At 42.0% G+C, this 18,967-nt stretch overlaps 1 pseudogene; it reads left to right on the top strand.

Annotated features, from left to right (window-relative positions):
• The first annotated feature begins 14 nt into the window (after positions 1-14).
• On the top strand, positions 15-18,940 carry LOC112075905 (von Willebrand factor A domain-containing protein 5A-like; annotated as a pseudogene).
• The last annotated feature ends 27 nt before the right edge of the window (positions 18,941-18,967 follow it).

Here is an 18,967-nt window from a genome sequence, read left to right as displayed (position 1 = left end):
TCCTACTCGATATTATGCTACACGGAAGTAGAAACGGTGGGATTCTATCTCCAGGACCAGTAAAAGGAAATCATTGAAAACTAGCCTATCACATATGTAAGGTAATATGTTACATAACTGCGTCGTTTATAGGATGAATTCGCCTATTTATGTGAATGCATTCAGGTTTTCAAATATTGTAATTTTATCAGACATATTTTCAAATTACGTATTACCTACTTTGCTTATGATTGTCGTGGGCAAGAAATAGCCATTCAATTCGATATCATCCACATATCACACTATCCTTATTTTTTGGATGTTGATTTAGGTTACTATAATAGACGCAATGACTGTGCAGAGCAACAAGCAAAGAGACCACGCCTTGGGGTCCGTTCAGAGTGCGGAACGTTACAGAACGTTCAGAAATTGGTCATGTTGACGAGACCGGGGCAATTGTGGTTTGTTGTGGTTAAAAAAAAAAATGTAATCCGCAGAGCCACTTGAACTGGTCTGTCATTTTTTTATATAAAGACACTGGGGGTACTTGGCTTATCCTCAGAGGGTACTTGAGAGACTCATGAGACCATATGCTAACTGGTAAAAGCCCTTCTGGGGGTACTTCAGTGGTACTCTGGACAGAAAAAATGTCTTGTTGGTACATTAACCGAAAAAGGTTGGGAAACCACTGCTCTACAGGACAGCAAGGCTATTTTACATTATTATTTGTGTAATTCAAACCATCCATCTTAAAGTTAAAATCACTTGTACTCATAATTTGGCTGCTTGGCTCATGATCATTGTATTACTGTGCTACAATTGCCCCCAACCCTAACAGTCATGACGGAACCTGATGTGCCTAGCAAGAGACAGCAATAGTCAAATGTCATTCATGTCAATGTTTATCCAACATATAGCTTGAATTGTTGGACGTTAATACTCAGGACCATACAATAAGAATACAAATGAAATACCTGACCTCTAAGTGGCAGGTAGGCCTACCTCCTGACATTATTGACTATTGCATTCCATCCTATTTGACCAGTTCAACCAGAGATTACACTGGCTGAACAGATATTGACATTATTGCATCAGGCTGCTGTGATTTCATTATTTGTTGTTCACAATAACTTCAAGCTTGGAAATGTCAAATTTTACACAAAGCATCTGTTGTATGAGGAATTACTGTCTGTTCTGGAAAGATATTGGAAACCAATATTGTATTACTGTACAAAGCAATGTTCTTTATCAGCAACCAGCAGTTATGGCGCATGATCAACCAGGGCTCGATACTGTGACCACAACAGTTGTATTTGTGACCATTTGACTTGGCAGTGCGACACACATTTTGAATTGGTCACAATGGTGCCAATGAGAAATGTACCTGGTCACAGTAGTTTTTAGTTAACAATTTGCTTTTCAAATTTTGATTAAAATGAAATTATGTATTTAAACAATAATGTGCAATTGGCCCAAATTGAACCAACCTTCTGAAGAAGCAACAACAGCACGGGAATGCTCCTGTCCGGGCGTGCATCAGGGCTCCACATACAGGGCTGCACAGTTATGCTAAACACTCCAGTGCAACACTGACTGTTAGTGCCTGTAAAGAAAAAATGTTCTTGTGTTAATGCTATTTTTAATCTAGGCTATGTAATTGATTAAAATACATGGATTCCCGATTATTAATCACAAGTGCGTTGCACACATATAAATCAGAGGTCATCAACTACATTCAGCCACGGCCGATATTTTTCTTGAGCGGATGGTCGTGGACCGTAACATAATTACCAATCATTTGAAGACTGCATATTGACCGCAAGAATCCCAAACAGATATATTTGACTAAAACAATCATTTGAAACCTTGCATACATTTGTGTACAATCACTTGGATTGATCTATTATGCGTGGGAATACTTGGGATGTCCAAAATTAAAATCACTAGGAGCTCATTTCATGGTGTTTTTACAGTTTTATATCCAACAATTAAAAAATATATWAAAAAATGAAAATTTAAGTTAGGGAACCCTGCAATAGTCTTTCTGGAATAGAGAATGCACAGCTTTCAAACGTTTTGGTTGTTGAGTGGCGTTGAAAGTGTTAAAGTGTTGGTTGAATATTTGCAATGCCAAATTCAGTCAACGGAATAAGCCTACCTTAAATTATATTTTGGCCTTAAAGTTCTACTGCTCCAATATAATTATGCTGTTGGATTCATATTCAGATCATTTATATGATAGATGTTGCCGCTTTCATTTTGTTTCCCACTGTTTCAATTGAAGGGTGTTGCGCTAGTCTGTTGTGCTTGTTGAGGTAAAACCATGTGCGGTTATTATGAGCAAGACATCAAATGTTTGTTTCAACTTGGTTTTCCATACAAGCGCCTTGCGGTCAACTTGGTTTTCCATACAAGCGCCTTGACAGTATCTATGTCACCCTGTTGATGAGGATGGAGTCTTGTCCAGCCTGGTTCCTCCTGAAGTCCACAATCAACTGCTTTATTTTGCTAATGTTGAAGGAGAGGTTGTTTACATGGCGCCACGCCAGCAGAGTGCCTACCTCCTCCCTGTAGTCTGTCACGTAGTTGATGGTAATCAGGCCTACTACTGTCGTGTCGTCAGCGAACTTGTGAACTTATGTTAGGCACGCAGTCGTGGGTACACAGGGAATATAGGAGGGGAATGATACGCACCCTGTGGGGCCCCGTGTTGAGAATCAATGTCAAGGAGGTAATGTGACCTACATTCACCGCCTGGGGGGGTGAGCCGTCAGGAAGTCCAGGACCCAGTTCAGACCCAGGGCTGTCAGCTTTGTAATCAGCTTATAGGGCACTATGGTATGAAGGCCGAGCTGTAGTCGATGAACAGCATCCTCACATATGTATCCCTTTTGTCCAGGTGGGTAAGGGCAGTGTGTATTGCCAATGTCGATTGCGTCAATTTCTTTCTTTTCTTTGTTTGGAGAGCATGTGTCTGGTTTTTCCGTGATGTTCAATGTGTGAACGTGCGTGCTTGAGCATGTATAGATACACCTGGCCTGCTCGCCAAGATCTGGCCACACCTATTCTTTAGAAGTGCCTGTTTTGGGATGTTCACGTCTGTTCACGTTTGATAACTCAATGGGGGAGGCTGCTTGAGCCTAGGAGAACCCACATGTGCTTTGTATGGTTAGGACAGTTTTTTTTTTTCTGATAAGAGGCCATTTTTCTTTTTGAATGCTCACATTTTAAAGTCAGAAGTTTGTAAATATAATTGAATTGTACATTTATCACATCACCAGCGCTGTGTAAATAAATCCAATATTCATTTGCACCTCTATCTGCCTGACTACTGCGGAATCTTTGTCCTTATGACTGCTACAAGGTCCCTATTTTACAGCAGTATGCTATTTATTTAGTCAGGCAATGCCCACATTATTCTGACATATTTAGAATGTAAAAAATAATAATCTGAATGTCAATTCATAATGCCATTGGGTAGGCCTGTTAAAACATGTTATTCTTATGGTGGTTATATATATATATATATAAAAGTAGTTAGTCTGCCTAATAAAGTGTGTATATATATATATATTGGCTATTAAAACAGTTACATTTTTAAATGTAGGTCCTTGAAAATTACAATTAAGTGCTTGAAAAAGTCCTTTAAAATTGTCTTGGCAATGTCTGTGTAAACCCTTCATTGTGGCTACTTGCTCAGCCCACAAATGAAAGATCAAATCACCTGCTATTGAAATGATGCACTCATCATTCGCTCCCTGTCACATCTTTACTCGGGCACAAGGGCATGCTAATTTAAAAGATGGCTTGTCATTATTAGGCAGGTTCTATATGGAATTCAGGCTCATTATGGGACACACGCCAGGTCATTGTCAATTATTTAAAAAAGTGAGACCAAATCATGTGCTTTGTGCAACAACTGAAAAAGTTGGTGTAGAGAAATGTTCCCTCTAAAGTGCGTAGTAGTGCGCAGAAGATATAAAGTACCTGTCAAAAGTTTGGACACACCTGCTCATTCAAGGGTTTGTCTTTATTTTTTACTATTTTCTACTGTAATACCCATGTATAGAACCACAAGATTGAACTTCACTCAACTTTCTAGAGTTTTCCCTGTTAACACTATCAACGTTTCCTTTACTGTGTCAATTGTGATTGAATCAACACAATATTACCCACTATCAATTCAACATAACGAAACAAAAACAACTACGCAAGAGATTGTCATATGAAGAATTCATTAGAGTAGGATCTATTGCGCACGACTGAGCCCATACTTTACACCGAACGGTGCGGCATAACTAATCAGAGCTGCAGTAGGCCTATATGCAATATTTGGATCTGTGCCATTTACTTTGAACTGGACTGTATTTAGAGTTGTGGTCTTGAGTAGATGCGCTTGTTTGGAGATCAAAGCGAGAGCAGCATGTAGCACGTGTGCACATTTTGTTCATATCCTTTTTTAGTTGCTTCTACGTGCTTCTACACCTGCATTGCTTGCTGTTTGGGGTTTTAGGCTGGGTTTCTGTACAGCACTTTGAGATATCAGCTGATGTAAGAAGGGCTATATAAACACATTTGATTTGTTTTAGTTAGTGAGTTATTAGCCCAGTTAAAGATAATTTGTAGTCAGAAATAGGGAGTGATTGCTTCCTGCAAGAGCACAAAACATGTACATTTTTTGTGTTGTACTTTGAGACCGCTGAATACGCTAAGTAGCCTATAGGCAGAGGTTAGCATAATTTGTCTGATTCTCTGTAATAATGGTTTGGGAATAATAATGCATTTTATTTTGAAAAGTGGTTTCTTGCATCGAAACACAACATGAGAGTAATTGTCACCTCCTTGTCTGAAGGACAAGTGGATAAACAGGTAAATGTCAAGCTCTTGTTAGGGTTGCGTCAATTCACTCTGGTATAAGGATAAGTATGACAATGAGTCACCGATTGTATGCTATGTATTTTTTATTAACTAAGCAATAAATGGTAAATGCAATTTTCGTAATACGGGTTCAATGTATCATCACGCAGGATAAGACAGAGAACTGACTTGTTCCTGACAAAGACATTATATATACTCTGACAGAGTTAGTTCCTGCTTCCGAGCCGGCCTGTCACAGAGTAGAGACTGGGCGTGGTTTAGACTCACCCAGCCTATCGCCGGCGCAGGCTAGTCCTAGCCTCTTTGCGCTCTTTGGTGTCCCGGCGCTGTTGCTGTGTAGATTACGCTCCCTCACCCCAGAGACTGAGGTCAGACAGCTCTGCAACATTGTCTGAGCTATTTGCACCTGCATACAAAAGCACACTGTTCTCGCTCAAGGCTAACCACAGCTTCCCAGCACACTTATCTGGGGCTAACTGTACTTCCAGCCACACACACACACACCCAGGCGCCCAGGCCAACAGTTGCTAATATTCAATCACATGTGATATAGTATTGGGTTATAGTGCATAACCAGAACCTCACACTCTGCATGTTTAAAAAAAATAAAAGTCTCATGGAATGAAGCCTACATTGAACACCACTCATTGGCTGCTACTGTAGGCTGAATGATAGAACAGCTACTTCCATGTTAAAATGTTATGGGATACATTTTCTCATTGTTTTTGATGGTAGGCCACTCTGGTAGGCCTACATTATGATCAAATAGCCACAGTAGCCTACTTGGCCACTGTTAAAACTGTATCTTAAAGTGGGTACAGCCTCAGTGTTCATAATTAAACGTGCGCTGGAAGTTACACAGTATTTAAAAAATGTTCCAGTTTGCGTTCAGCAGACTTAAAATTTGCTCAGTGCCTCAAAAAATATTTTGAGGGAACATTGTTGTAGAGCCCTGCCAACATGGTTAGATAAACCTCTCAATTACTGTCATCCTACTGTCAGTAGTTGCATTCTGTGGCTGCCTTTATAAAACAATTTATCATAGACACTTGGCATATTACCATTAACTGTTTACTGTTGCACGGCAATTAAACTTTATTAACGTAAGACGCCCGTAAAAGGACAATGATATGACACCTGACTTCTCCATACAGGAGCCAAAATGGTGAACTGCTGTGGATTGGTAACTGTCAAGAATGAACCAGGTACGGTTTGAAAGCATAAATGATTGTTTACTTCCTGTGTCTGTTTCTCTTCCTTTTTTATTAAATAAATACTTCAGAACATTTCACCACCTTTACAGTTGAAGTCGGAAGTTTACATACACTTAGGTTGGAGTTATTAAAACTCGTTTTTCAACCACTCCACACATTCTTTGTTAACAAACTATAGTTTTGGAAGTCAGTTAGGACATCTACTTTGTGCATGACACAAGTCATTTTAACAACAATTGTTACAGACAGATTATTTCACTTGTAATTCAGTGTATCGCAATTCCAGTGGGTCAGAAGTTTACATACACTAAGTTGACTGTGCCTTTAAACAGCTTGGAAAATTCCAGAAAATGATGTCATGGCTTTAGAAGCTTCTGATAGACTAATTGACATCATTTGAGTCAATTGGAGTTGTACCTGTGGATGTTATTTCAAGACCTACGTTCAAACTCAGTGCCTCTTTGCTTGACATCATGGGAAAATCTAAAAATAAATCAGCCAAGACCTTAGAAAAAAAATGTAGACCTCCACAAGTCTGTGCATCCTTGGGAGCAATTTCCAAATGCCTGAGGGTACCACGTTCATCTGTACAAACAATAGTACTCAAGTATGAACACCATGGGACCACGCAGCCGTCATACCGCTCAGGAAGGAGACGCGTTCTGTCTCCTAGAGATGAATGTACTTTGGTGCGAAAAGTGCAAATCAATCCCAGAACAACAGCAAAGGACCTTGTGAAGATGCTGGCGGAAACAGGTACAAAAGTTACTATATCCACAGTAAAACGAGTCCTATATCGACATAACCTGAAAGGCTGTTCAGCAAGAAGAAGCACTGCTCCAAAACCAGCATTAAAAAAGCCAGAATACGGTTTGCAACTGCACATGGGGACAAATATCGTACTTTGTGGAGAAATGTCCTCTGGTCTGATGAAACAAAAATAGAGCTGCTTGGTCATAATGACCATTGTTATGTTTGGAGGAAAAAGGGGTGGCTTGCAAGCCGAAGAACACCATCCCAACCGTGAAGCACGGGGTGGCAGCATCATGTTGTTGGGGGTGCTTTGCTGCAGGAGTGACTGGTGCACTTCACAAAATAGATGGCATCATGAGGCAGGAAAATTATGTGCATTTTTTGAAGCACATCTCAAGACATCTGTCAGGAAGTTAAAGCTTGGTTAAATGGGTCTTCCAAATGGACAATGACCCCAAGCATACTTCCAAAGTTGTGGCAAAATGGCTTAAGGACAACGAAGTCTAGGTATTGGAGTGGCCACACAAAGCCCTGACCTCAATCCTATAGAAAATGTGGGCAGAACTGAAGAAGTGTGTGCGAGCAAGGAGCCTACAAACCTGACTCAGTTACACCAGCTCTGTCAGGAGGAATGAGCCAAAATTCACCCCAACTTATTGTGGAAGCTTGTGGAAGGCTACCTGAAACGATTGACCCAAGTTAAACAATTTAAAGGCAATGCTACCAAATACTAATTGAGTGTATGTTTACTTCTGACCCACTGGGAATGTGATGAAGGAAATAAAAGCTGAAATAAGTCATTCTCTCTACTATTATTCTGACATTTCATATTCTTAAAATGAAAGTGGTGATCCTAACTGACCAAAACAGGGAATTTTTATTAGGATTAAATGTCAGGAATTGTGAAAAACTGAGTTTAAATGTATTTGGCTCAGGTGTATGTAAACTTCTGATTTCAACTGTATATTGTTTTTCACAAAATAAAAAATATGTTGCTCCATCCATCCCTCCTTCTCTCAGTGCCTCTGAAGAGTATTGCTGTGGAAGTGAGTGTGCAGGGGCATGTGGCCACTGTGAGCTCCACTCTGCAGTATGAGAACCAGGAGCAGAGCCTCTGGAGGCCATCTTTGTTTTCCTCTGCCGGGAGAGGCTGCTGTCTGCAGGTTCAGCGCCAAGATAGGACAGACTGAGGTGGTGGCTGAGGTTCAGGAGAAACAGAAGGTGAGGAGAGATGACAAGTCAATAATGAGACAAATGCAACTATAGACATATTTTTTATGACATTTTCTGAGATCTACAAAAATATAATTTATTGCAGGATTTGGGTTAATTTCACATTAATACCAATCAAAATAACTGTTAGTACAAGTGTTGTTACTAGTGTAATTATAGCGTTACTACACAGTTTAAGAGAAACTTGGTGTAAAATGTTACGGGCCAGCTAACCTGGCCCAATTCCATCAAGGCAACCTAATAATCCCTTCATTCCTAATTGGCAAATATCACTCCTCGCCTCTCCACCATGAGATCTGGTGTGTGGTGAGCGTTCTGACAAAACGGTTGCTGTGCATCACCCAGGTGGGTACCACACATTGATGGTGGATGAGATGAGTTTCCCCCTTACTATGTAAAGTGCTTTTTGTACCTCAGTTGGTAGAAAGGCTCTATATAAATCCAATCCATAACTATTATTATCACTTTATGGTTAACCAGCAGTCTATGACCTAGTGGGCTTCAAAAGTTATTCAGATGTTTGTTGACAGCTCTCTGCTCTCAGTATTAGACATTGACCCTGTAAAACTGGTTCCCAACCTACTGCTTTGTCAAAGCGACTCTCTGTCAAACCCCATTGACCTGACTAGTGTCAGTCAGACAGCACCTCCCCTGGATGTATGCTACTGTACTATACTGTGTGTCAGGTTGATGATGCGTCCCTGTGTTCCTCTGTCCCTCCTCAGGCACAGGAGCAGTATGATGATGCATTGAGCTCGGGACGCAGGCCTCCTATTGAGGAGAGTGATGAGAGCCCGGACGTGTTCAAGCTGAGTGTGGGAAGTCTGCCTCCAGGGAGAAGGCCTCTGTCAGCCTGGACTATGTGACAGAGCTGGCTGTACAGGCTGACGACGGCCTGAGGCTCTGCCTGCCGCCGTGCTCAACCCCCGCTACCAACCCCAGGGTAAGAACATGGGCCCCTGTATAGAGACACAAACCACTAATACATCATAGGGCACTGCAAAACAAAGTAAAAACCTTGTGGGCAGCAGTGTGACTATGAACCAGTACCTGGTCCCATAGGCAGTGGTCTTCAGTCCTGCTATTTGGAGACCCACAGGGGATGGTGCATGCTTTAGTTACAGTCCCGTTTTAATGAATTAATCATTATTGAATTAATCAAGGTCTTGGTGAGTTGTTGATGAGATGAAAGAAGTGTTAGTGCTGGGCTGGAACAAAAACATTTAATCTGTGGGTCTCTCTCTCCCCTCTCTCCCTCACCCATCTCTCTCTAAGGGTCAGACAGTGGTAGTGGTGGCAGGCCCAGGTGTCCTCGGTGCCCGCTGGTTCTGTCCCCTACAGTCTGTCCCTCAGTGCCCATGTGTCGTCCCCTCATCCCATCTCTAGAGTAGAGTCCAACTGTCCCCTGGACCCACTCAACTACCTCAACACAGAGAAAACCCAAGCCACGGTACTGTGTGTGTGTGTGTGTTCATATGCATGTGTAAGTGTGTTGCTTTACGTACGTACGTATGAATGTGTACACTGTGTGTATGTCTGTGTGCTTGCACTCTCACTAGCACATAAACCATCAGAATCCTTCATAGTTGTTCAATTCCCTCTGACTGCTCTACCTTCATGTGAATGTTGTTCTAACTGCAGTCAGTCTGGCTGCAGGTCATCAGTTTGACCGGGATGTTGAGCTGTTGTTGTATTACCAAGACACCATCAGCCTACTGCTATAGTAGAGGCAGCACAGGCTTCTGCCAAGCCAGGTGAGGGGGTGGTGTGATATGAGATCAATGAGTAGTCTAGTTTACTACCTTCATTCATGTTTACAGAGAGGGACATGGTGAGACTGAAGGAGAGGCGTCCTCTAGAAATGGAGAATAACTGTGGACACTTATTTCTTCTCTCGTTCTCTTTCTCTCGCCCTCACGCTTTCTCTCTTTCTTTTCTCTCTCTCTCTCCCCCCCAGGCTCTCTGATGGGTGACCCAGTGGTCATGCTGAGCTTGTACCCAGAGTTTCCCAAGGATGTGATGTCATCTATGACCTCACACGGGGAGTTCCTGTTCGTAGTGGATCGCTCTGGCAGCATGGAATGCCCCATGCACCTTGGGGCTGGGTCACAGGACCGTATTGGCAGTGCCAGGGTATACACACACACACACAGCAACCCTATTCTAATAAATGAAATGAACAGCTCAATCTGCACAGGATTCACCACTAGGTAGTTTGGAGTTAAATCCAGTACACTGTGGTTACTCTGTACTAGTTCTTTAAGACTGTCCTATAAGGTTTATTGAAGAGTAAAGACACTTGTTGGACTTCTCTCTTGCAGGATACTCTGCTGCTCTTGCTGAAAAGCCTSCCCATGGGCTGCTACTTCAACATCATCGGCTTTGGGTCCAGTTATGAGTCCTTCTTTTCGTGAGTGTTTTCTCCTTCCAACCCCTGTTTCAATAATGTTTACATCTAATAATTTGCAGCACGTAGGGTAAGGATTCAAATATCCATGGCATGGGTCTGTAATATGTTGTGGTGATGACCCTTTGACCTTGTGTGTGTGTGTGTGTCTATCTGGACGTCAGTAAGAGTGTGGAGTACAGCCAGAAGACTATGGATGAGGCTCTGCAGAAGGTGAAAGAAATGAGGGCTGACCTGGGAGGTACAGAGATCCTCCAGCCTTTAAAACATATCTACAGCCAGCCCTGCCTCCCCGACCAGCCCAGACAGGTAGCTAACACACCTTACATACCTTACAGTGCCTTAGACCGAGTGGCGCAGCGGTCTAAGGCACTGCATCTCAGTGCTAGAGGCGTCACTACAGACCCTGKTTTGATTCCAGGCTGTATCACAACCGGCCGTGATTGGGAGTCCCATAGGGCGGCGCACAATTGGCCCAGCGTTGTCCGGATTAGCGTTTRGCCGGGGTAGGCCGTCATTGTAAATAAGAATTTGTTCTTATCTGACTTSCCTAGTTAAATAATAATAATTTACACACAAACACTGCCATAGAGAAATGTCTGTCCTTTCTGTAACGATGCTTCCATTGAAACAGAACCTGCTTTACTGTGGGTTATACAATGACATTAGGGATGTTTTTTGTCAGCTGTCCAGCCAAAGTGATAGTTAAAATTATCTAGATGAAAATAATAAATTGTGTGCAATGTTATCAGGTAACAATAATGTAAATGCCTCTGCTAAAGCCTGCCACCGTATCCTCCAACAGACATTTCTTTAGAAGTTTCTGAATGTCCTTGTATCTACTTTACTTAGTTTTGTTTATGCATACGTGTATAGATGACGCAATGTATAACGACTGTTACCCAAAATATAGATTAATGTAATTTTGATGACGCCAAAGGAACCACTGTACCATGTTTGACTAGGTTTGTTTTTTAGTGTCTCAACTATCTGAGTGGTAACAAAAATCTGTCAGTTATTGTATCATTGTGGAGTGGCATTTTTATATTTTTTTCTAATCACCTCACTCATTGGCCTTCTAGGGCTGGCTGGCTGTGATTATACAGGTTCCTCCTGAAACACCTGAAACTCCTCCCACCTTTCCATGTGTAACACGCAGGATATGAACCCTGGCTCCCACGGGAGCAACCAATGTCTTAGACACATGAGGAATTCCCTTTTGGGCTTTGGCATGTTTAGTTACAGAGTAACACCCTAGCAAACAGTGTATTTTGAGTGTGGTATTTACAGTAACATGCCTGGCTTACTGGGACAGCAAATAGACCTTGTTTTTTGGTTACTAAGGAAACATTCTCGTATACTTCAGTGCTGCACGTACATTATTAATGTTGAGCATACCCGCTCTGTCCTCCACAGCTCTTCTGTTCACTGATGGTGAGGTGGGAACACCAAGGAAGTCCTGGATCTGGTGAAGATGAATGCCGGTTCTCACAGGTGGGCCCACAAGCACTGTTTCCCCATCATTACCTAGTGGGCAGAGATCCAGCTCTGTCACCTCCCACCTGAAAGAATTCGACTAACTGGTTTTAATAGAGAGTGTTACAGAACCCATTGCACCTGTCTGGAAAGTAAAGCTCTAACCCTGGTCTTTTGACCAAAAATGAATTGTAAAAAACTACTAAGAAACCTACCCAACCTGTCTGTGAGCAGCAGTGTGGACAGTTCTGTAGGTTAGGTTTTTCACCCTGTTAGAAAACAAAAGCTTTTGTATTGATGATTCTTCCTGTACAGTTATGTGTTTTCAGTCACCCCACGAGGACAAGAAAATTATACAAGTGATATGGATTTGTTGATAGACTTTTTTGGTATTTGATAACAACAATAATAGTGTTTCCTGGGTGTGTCCCTGTCAGGTGTTTCTCCTTTGGGATCGGGGAGGGGCCAGCACTGCTCTCATTTCTGGGGTGGCCAAGCGCCAGAGGGCACGCACAGTTTATCACAGGACAGGACAGGATGCAGCCCAAAGTAAGAGAGCTTATCAGTGTGTGTCATGTGTTAAGTGAGGGCTCTATTGGCTACAAACATTTTCATCACCTCCCTTATTCTCTTGTTTTTCTCTTTCCTTTTTTAATTACATTATTTACCACTTTCCCACCTCCTTCACTCTCCTCCCTCAGGTGATGCAGTCCTCCGTTTGCCCTGCAGCCAGCTGTGGTGGACATCTCAGTCAAGTGGAATGTCCCAAAGGGGTCTCTTCGTACACCCTCTGTCTCCACCAATCAGAGTGGTCTTCCAGGGCCAAAGGGCACTTCTGTATGCCAGCTCACTGGGGGTGAGGGACTCTGCCTCTTACTGTTATGAATGTTAATATTGTTTAACATACTGTATGTCAATGTTCAAATGACACTGGTAAGGTCATAACTTATTTGCAAGACAAAAATTTTGGTCACGGTCCACGTGTTTTTACAAACTCTGTATTTCTTGTTTCCTTTTCTCTCGTCTGTCTGTCTCTTTCTCCTCTCACTCTCTCTCATTCTCTCCCCTGCTCAGAGCTCAGGGGACACAGAGGGCTCGGTGATAGGAAGTACAGCCTGGCCAAGCAGCCTGTGAGAACCAGCTGAGCTTCAGTCTTAAGCTGCAGAGGACACTGGGTAAAACAACACTGCAGGCCTTGGTCAGATGCATTAAGAATGTGCCACTATTCAGGCAACACTGCTATGACACTCCATAATAGAAACTGTGCCAGCACTTCTAATGCATTTCAGCTATGTAGTATGATTTGTATATATTTATATAGTTCTGTAGGTACCCCATCTTATCATCGACCCTCGTCTCCCCCCATCCATCGTCTTAATCTCTCTATCCTCCTCTCCCACACTCTACTGTCTTAATCTCTATATCCCTCCTCTCCCCACTCACTGTCTTAATCTCTCTGTCCCTCCTCTCCCTCACTCCACTGTCTTAATCTCCTATCCCTCCTCTCCCCACTCCACTGTCTTAATCTCTCTGTCCCTCTCTCCCTCCCTCCAATGTCTAATCTCTCTATCCTCCTCTCCCACACTCCACTGTCTTAATCTCTATATCCCTCTCTCCCCACTCCACTGTCTTAATCTCTATATCCCTCTCTCCCACATCTAACTCTATTCTCTCTCTTCCTCTACCTTCTTCTCTCTATCCCTCCTCTTCAGAATGACCGTCCACAGGCTGGGTGCTCGAACCCTGATCCAATCCCTGGAGGTGGAAGAGAGAGAGCAGGATGGTGAGAGGAGGAGTGGAAAAGAGGGTGATAGAGCTCAGCGTCCAATCAAGAGTGAGCAGTGCCTTACTGCCTTCATCGCTGCATAAGGAGATGGAGAGGCCCTGCATGGACAGCTGCTACGCAGACAAATCCCGACGCCAAGTGAGTGAGTGTTTGTGTGACGGGGAGAGGCTGTGCAAGGAAATTTTTTATGCAGATATGTAAACAGCGCTAAATAAATGGTAACGCGAGCTGAAGTGTCTCAAACTGTGCCCCCTGCACTTGTGAGACAGAATCCTCATGTGTTAGTCATTAATGTGTTCGGTGCATGTACCTTCATGTTTGTAACCCAGTGACCTGTGTTTTTCCCTTCTTTCTCAGTGTTGTATCACAGCCCATGCCATGGTGATGGGGTGTGGTATGGCTCAGTACAGCCCCAGCCATGGTGATGGGTGTAGTCTGCAGATGAAAATGAGGTCCCCAGTCAAGTTAAAGTGAGGCAAAAAGAGTAAAGGTCAGCACCGAGTCTATTTGTTTAAAAACAAGTTACATGTCTCTATTTCAATATGCTTACGTATCACTATTATGAGTATAAAACCCTGTTAATATGATCCCTGTTCAGTTGTATTAGAATTGTGATCTTATGGGTTCATGTTTAAAGTCTGCATGTTTTGAATAAACTACATGTTTTATTTCATTTCAGGGTTAATAAATAATACAATTTTACAAAATGTGTATTGACACACTTCATAACTTTTACAGAAATGTTGGAATCAACATTGTTAATGTTGAATTATACTAAACAAAAATATAAAACGCAACATGCAACAATTTTAATAGATTTTACGGAGTTACAGTTCATATGAGGAACCAGTCAATTTTAAATGCATCTAATATATTGATTTTACATGACTGGGAATATAGATATGCATCTGTTGGTCACAGATGCCTTTAAAAAAAATGGGCCTCAGGATATCGTCACGGTATTTTTGTGCATTCAAATTGCCATCGATAAAATGCAATTGTGTTCGTTGTCCGTAGCGTCTGCCTGCCAGTACCATAACCCCACCGCCACCATGGGCACTCTGTTCACAACGTTGACATCAGCAAATCACTCACCCACACAACGCCATACACGTGGTCTGCAGGTTGTGAGGCCCTTAGGACGTACTGCCAAATTTTCTTAAACGGCGTTGGATGCGGCTTATGTGTAACATTCAATTATCGCAACAGCTCTGGTGGACATTCCTGCAGCAGCATGAATTGCATGCTCCCTCAACTTGAGACATCTGTGGAGTTGTATGAAAAAACTGCACATTTATTGTCCCCAACACAAGTCACCTGTGTAATGATCATGCTGTTTAATCAGCTTCTTGATATGCCACAACTGTCAAGTGGATGGATATCTTGGCAAATGGGAAATTCTCCATTCAGGGATGTAACCAATTTGTGCACAACATTTATTTGAGCTTACCAAAAATTTCCGGCATCTTTTTATTCAGCTCATGAAACATGGGACCAACACTTTACAATGTTGCGTTTATATTTTTTGTTCAGTGTTTTGTAGGAAGTACTGTAATGTTGAATTGTGATCTTTAATAGATAGACTTTGTAGTGGGAATGTACGACACTAACATAAACAATTTACATTGGGTTTCAGGTTTGGATGCTTTAGAAGTATTAGACATGACGCAAACTGTTCCGAAGGTAATTTTAAGGGTTAATGTCTGTGTTAACCTAATTCCAAATACCTGTTATTCACATGGGAATTGTAACACTGTTTGATGCTCCTCAGTGTTCTATTTATTGTGATTGTATTACTCAAGCACAGCACAAGGATTTTACCGCAACTGTTAGGATTCTGGTTAGGTTAGGGTGACCCAGTTAGCCACTGGCGCTATAATGGAACAGTTAAGGTATTAGGTATGTAATCATTTAGATAATTTGTAACCTGTTCTAACCATTTAAGTTGTCCAATCCCATTAGACTTTGACTCTCCAGCCCCAACCTCTAAGCCTGTGAGGGACCCTCTCCTCCAGCTGATCTCCCTTCAGAAGGCCTCTGGTTCCTGGGTCCTGGAGGCCGGTTGGCTGAGGTGCTGGCGAAGAACTGAGGAGGAGGTGTCCAAGCCAAAGCCTGCACAGGTAGGTCCACAGAAATAAACAGATGCCAGGTTTTTCTTTGTTTTACTATTTTCTACATTTTAGAATAATAGACAGACATAAACACTATGAAATAACACATGGAATCATGTAGTAACCATAAGTGTTAAACAAATCAAATATTATTTTAAATTCTTCCAAGTAGCCACCCTTTGCCTTGATGACAGCTTTGCACCACTCTTGGAATTCTCTCAACCAGCTTCACCTGAATGATTTTCCAACACATGTAAGGAGTATACCACATATGCTGAGCACTTGTTGGCTGCTTTCCTTCTCCCTGCGGTCCAACTCATCCTTAACCATCTCAATTGGGTTGAGGTTGGGTGATTGTGAAGGCCAGGTCATCTGATGCAGCACTCCATCTCTCTTCTTCTTGGTCAAATATCCCTTACACAGCCTGGAGGTGTTGGGTCATTGTCCTGTTAAAAAACAAATTATACTCCCACTAAGCGCAAACAGATGGGATGGCGTATCGCTGCAGAATGCTGTGCTAGCCATGCTGGTTAAGTGTGCCTTCAATTCTAAATAGATCAGACCGTGTCACCAGCAAAGCACCATCACACCCCCTCCATGCTTCACGGTGGGAACCACACATGCGGAGATCATCCGTTCATCTACTCTGCGTTTCACAAAGACCCGCCGGTTGGAACCAAACATCTCAAATTTGGATTCATCAGACCAAAAGACAGATTTCCACCGGTCTAATGTCCATTGCTCGTGTTTCTTGGCCCAAGCAAGTCTCTTCTTCTTATTGGTGTCCTTCAGTAGTGGTTTCTTTGCAGCAATTCGACCATGAAAGCCGGATTCACGCAGTCCTCTGAACAGTTGATGTTGAGATGCGTCTGTTACTTGTACTCTGTGAAGCATTATTTGGGCTGCAATTTCTGAGGCTGGTAACTCTAATGAACTTATCCTCTGCAGCATAGGTAACTCTGGGTCTTCCTTCCTTGTGCGGTCCTCATGAGAACTATTTTCATCATAGCGCTTGATGGTTTTTGTAACTGCACTTGAAGAAACTTAAAAGTCTTGAATTTTCCAGATTGACCCTCTTTCATGTCTTAAAGTAATGACGGACTGGTGTTTCTCTTTGCTTTTTTGATTTTCTTGCCAAATATGGCTTGGTATTTTACCAAATAGGGTCGTCTTCTGTATACCACCCCTACCATGTCACAACACAACTGATTGCTCAAACGCATTAAGAAGGAAATAAATTCACAAATTTCACTTTTAACAAGGCTCACCTGTCATTGAAATGCATTCCAGGTGACTACCTCATGAAGCTGGTTAGAGAATGCCAAGAGTGTGCAAAGCTGTGATCAAGGCAAAGGGTGGCTACTTTGAAGAATCTCAAAAACAAATCAAAATATATTATGTTACTTTTTAGGTACTACATGATTCCATATGTGTTATTCCATAGTTTTGATGTCTTCACTATTTTCTACAATGTAGAACGTAGTAAAATAAAGAAAAACCCTTGAATGAAGAGGTGATGTCCAACCTTTTTAACTGATACTGTATATTATGAGCATGCTGCAAGATGATGCACTCAGAGTATCTGCACGTGCACTCTATAGAAAGACCATCAGCTCTGGACAAAAGCATGATGAACATTGAATTGAATGTCCCCATGATACCCATGTCTCAGTGTCCTTATTTTCTGTTTATCTCTCCATCTGTCTGTCTCTCGCTCTCACTCTCTCCCTCACTCAGGTGGACCAGGAGGTGTGGGCCACGGTTCTAGCCCTGGTATGGCTCTATGGTTTCAAGATGGAGGCTCAGGAGGAGTGGCAGTTTCTGGCCATGAAGGCAGTATCATGGATCCAGGATCAGAAAGGTAGCTATAGCTTACTCTCATAGTCCTGGCAACTCTTGTCCTTCATCTTCCCTGATTGGAAAGAAATTGTTTAGGTGAAACTAATTTCCTAGTAGGAATCTACCATACTGTATTACTTAAATGACAAATATATTTACATTTTGAGTATTATCATTCACAATACAATGTTGGTGGTATTTTGTCTTCAAACAAGTGTTCCAGATACATTGTGCCAATCCTTGCCACCATGATGCTACAGTATAATGATGCCTGTCCTGGTGATGTTGTGTGTTTTCAGCGACCAGTGTGTCCGAGTGTGTCCAGGCTGGAAATAACCTTCTGGGTTGCCAAGTGCAGAAAGACACCCTGGGGCTCTGACATGTTCACCCTCCCAGTCCTCTCTCTGTCCCCCATACACCTGCTACTCTACCTGGGGTGAGATATACACGCAACCCTGCCTGCTCCTAGTCCCCTCCTCCAAGCAAACTGGTGGAGCTAGCAACTGTACTCGCCTGAACAAGCCTAATTATCAACCTCTTACCTATATTAGCCTATTGTCATTTACTGTTGGGACACTTATGTATCTCAATGTATTGGTTGTTATTAACATATCAACATTCATCTACGTGTTACATATACAGCTGTACTTGTTAGACTTTGCTTTGGTTATCAATTCCATATAGACTACTGGAAACAATGTGTATGCAGTACTTGTCATCACTAACCAAAATGCTTGATAAAAGGCCTTATTATTGTATGTATGCATTATCCACATATATGAGGCCAAATGCATGCAGGGAGAAGTTGTGGATAATATGAAAAGCCAAATGAGTGCCTATCCGGGTGCCTTTACTGTGTGATCATGTAACACTGTCTCTGTATTCATGTAATTCCTCATATACACTACCGTTCAAAAGTTTGAGGTCACTTAAATATTTTCTAGTTTTTTTAAAGAAAAGCACATTTTTGTCCATTTAAAATAACATCAAATTGATCAGAAATASWGTAGACATTGTTAATGTTGTAAATGACTATTGTAGTTGGAAACGGCTGATTTTTAATGAAATATCTACATAGGCGTATAAAGGTCCATTATCAGCAACCATCACTCCTGTGTTCCAATGGCACATTGTGTTAGCTAATCCAAGTTTATAATTTTAAAAGGATAATTGATCATTAGAAAACCCTTTTCCAATTATGTTAGCACAGCTGAAAACTGTTGTGCTGATTTTAAAGAAGCAATAAAACTGGCCTTCTTTAGTCTAGCTGAGTATTTCTAAGTTACCCCAA

Source organism: Salvelinus sp. IW2-2015, unplaced genomic scaffold (assembly GCF_002910315.2).
Source record: "Salvelinus sp. IW2-2015 unplaced genomic scaffold, ASM291031v2 Un_scaffold3458, whole genome shotgun sequence".
NCBI classification, from domain to species: Eukaryota; Metazoa; Chordata; class Actinopteri; order Salmoniformes; family Salmonidae; genus Salvelinus; species Salvelinus sp. IW2-2015.
Note: the sequence above shows the minus strand (reverse complement) of the source record. Positions and strands in the feature narration are given on the sequence as shown.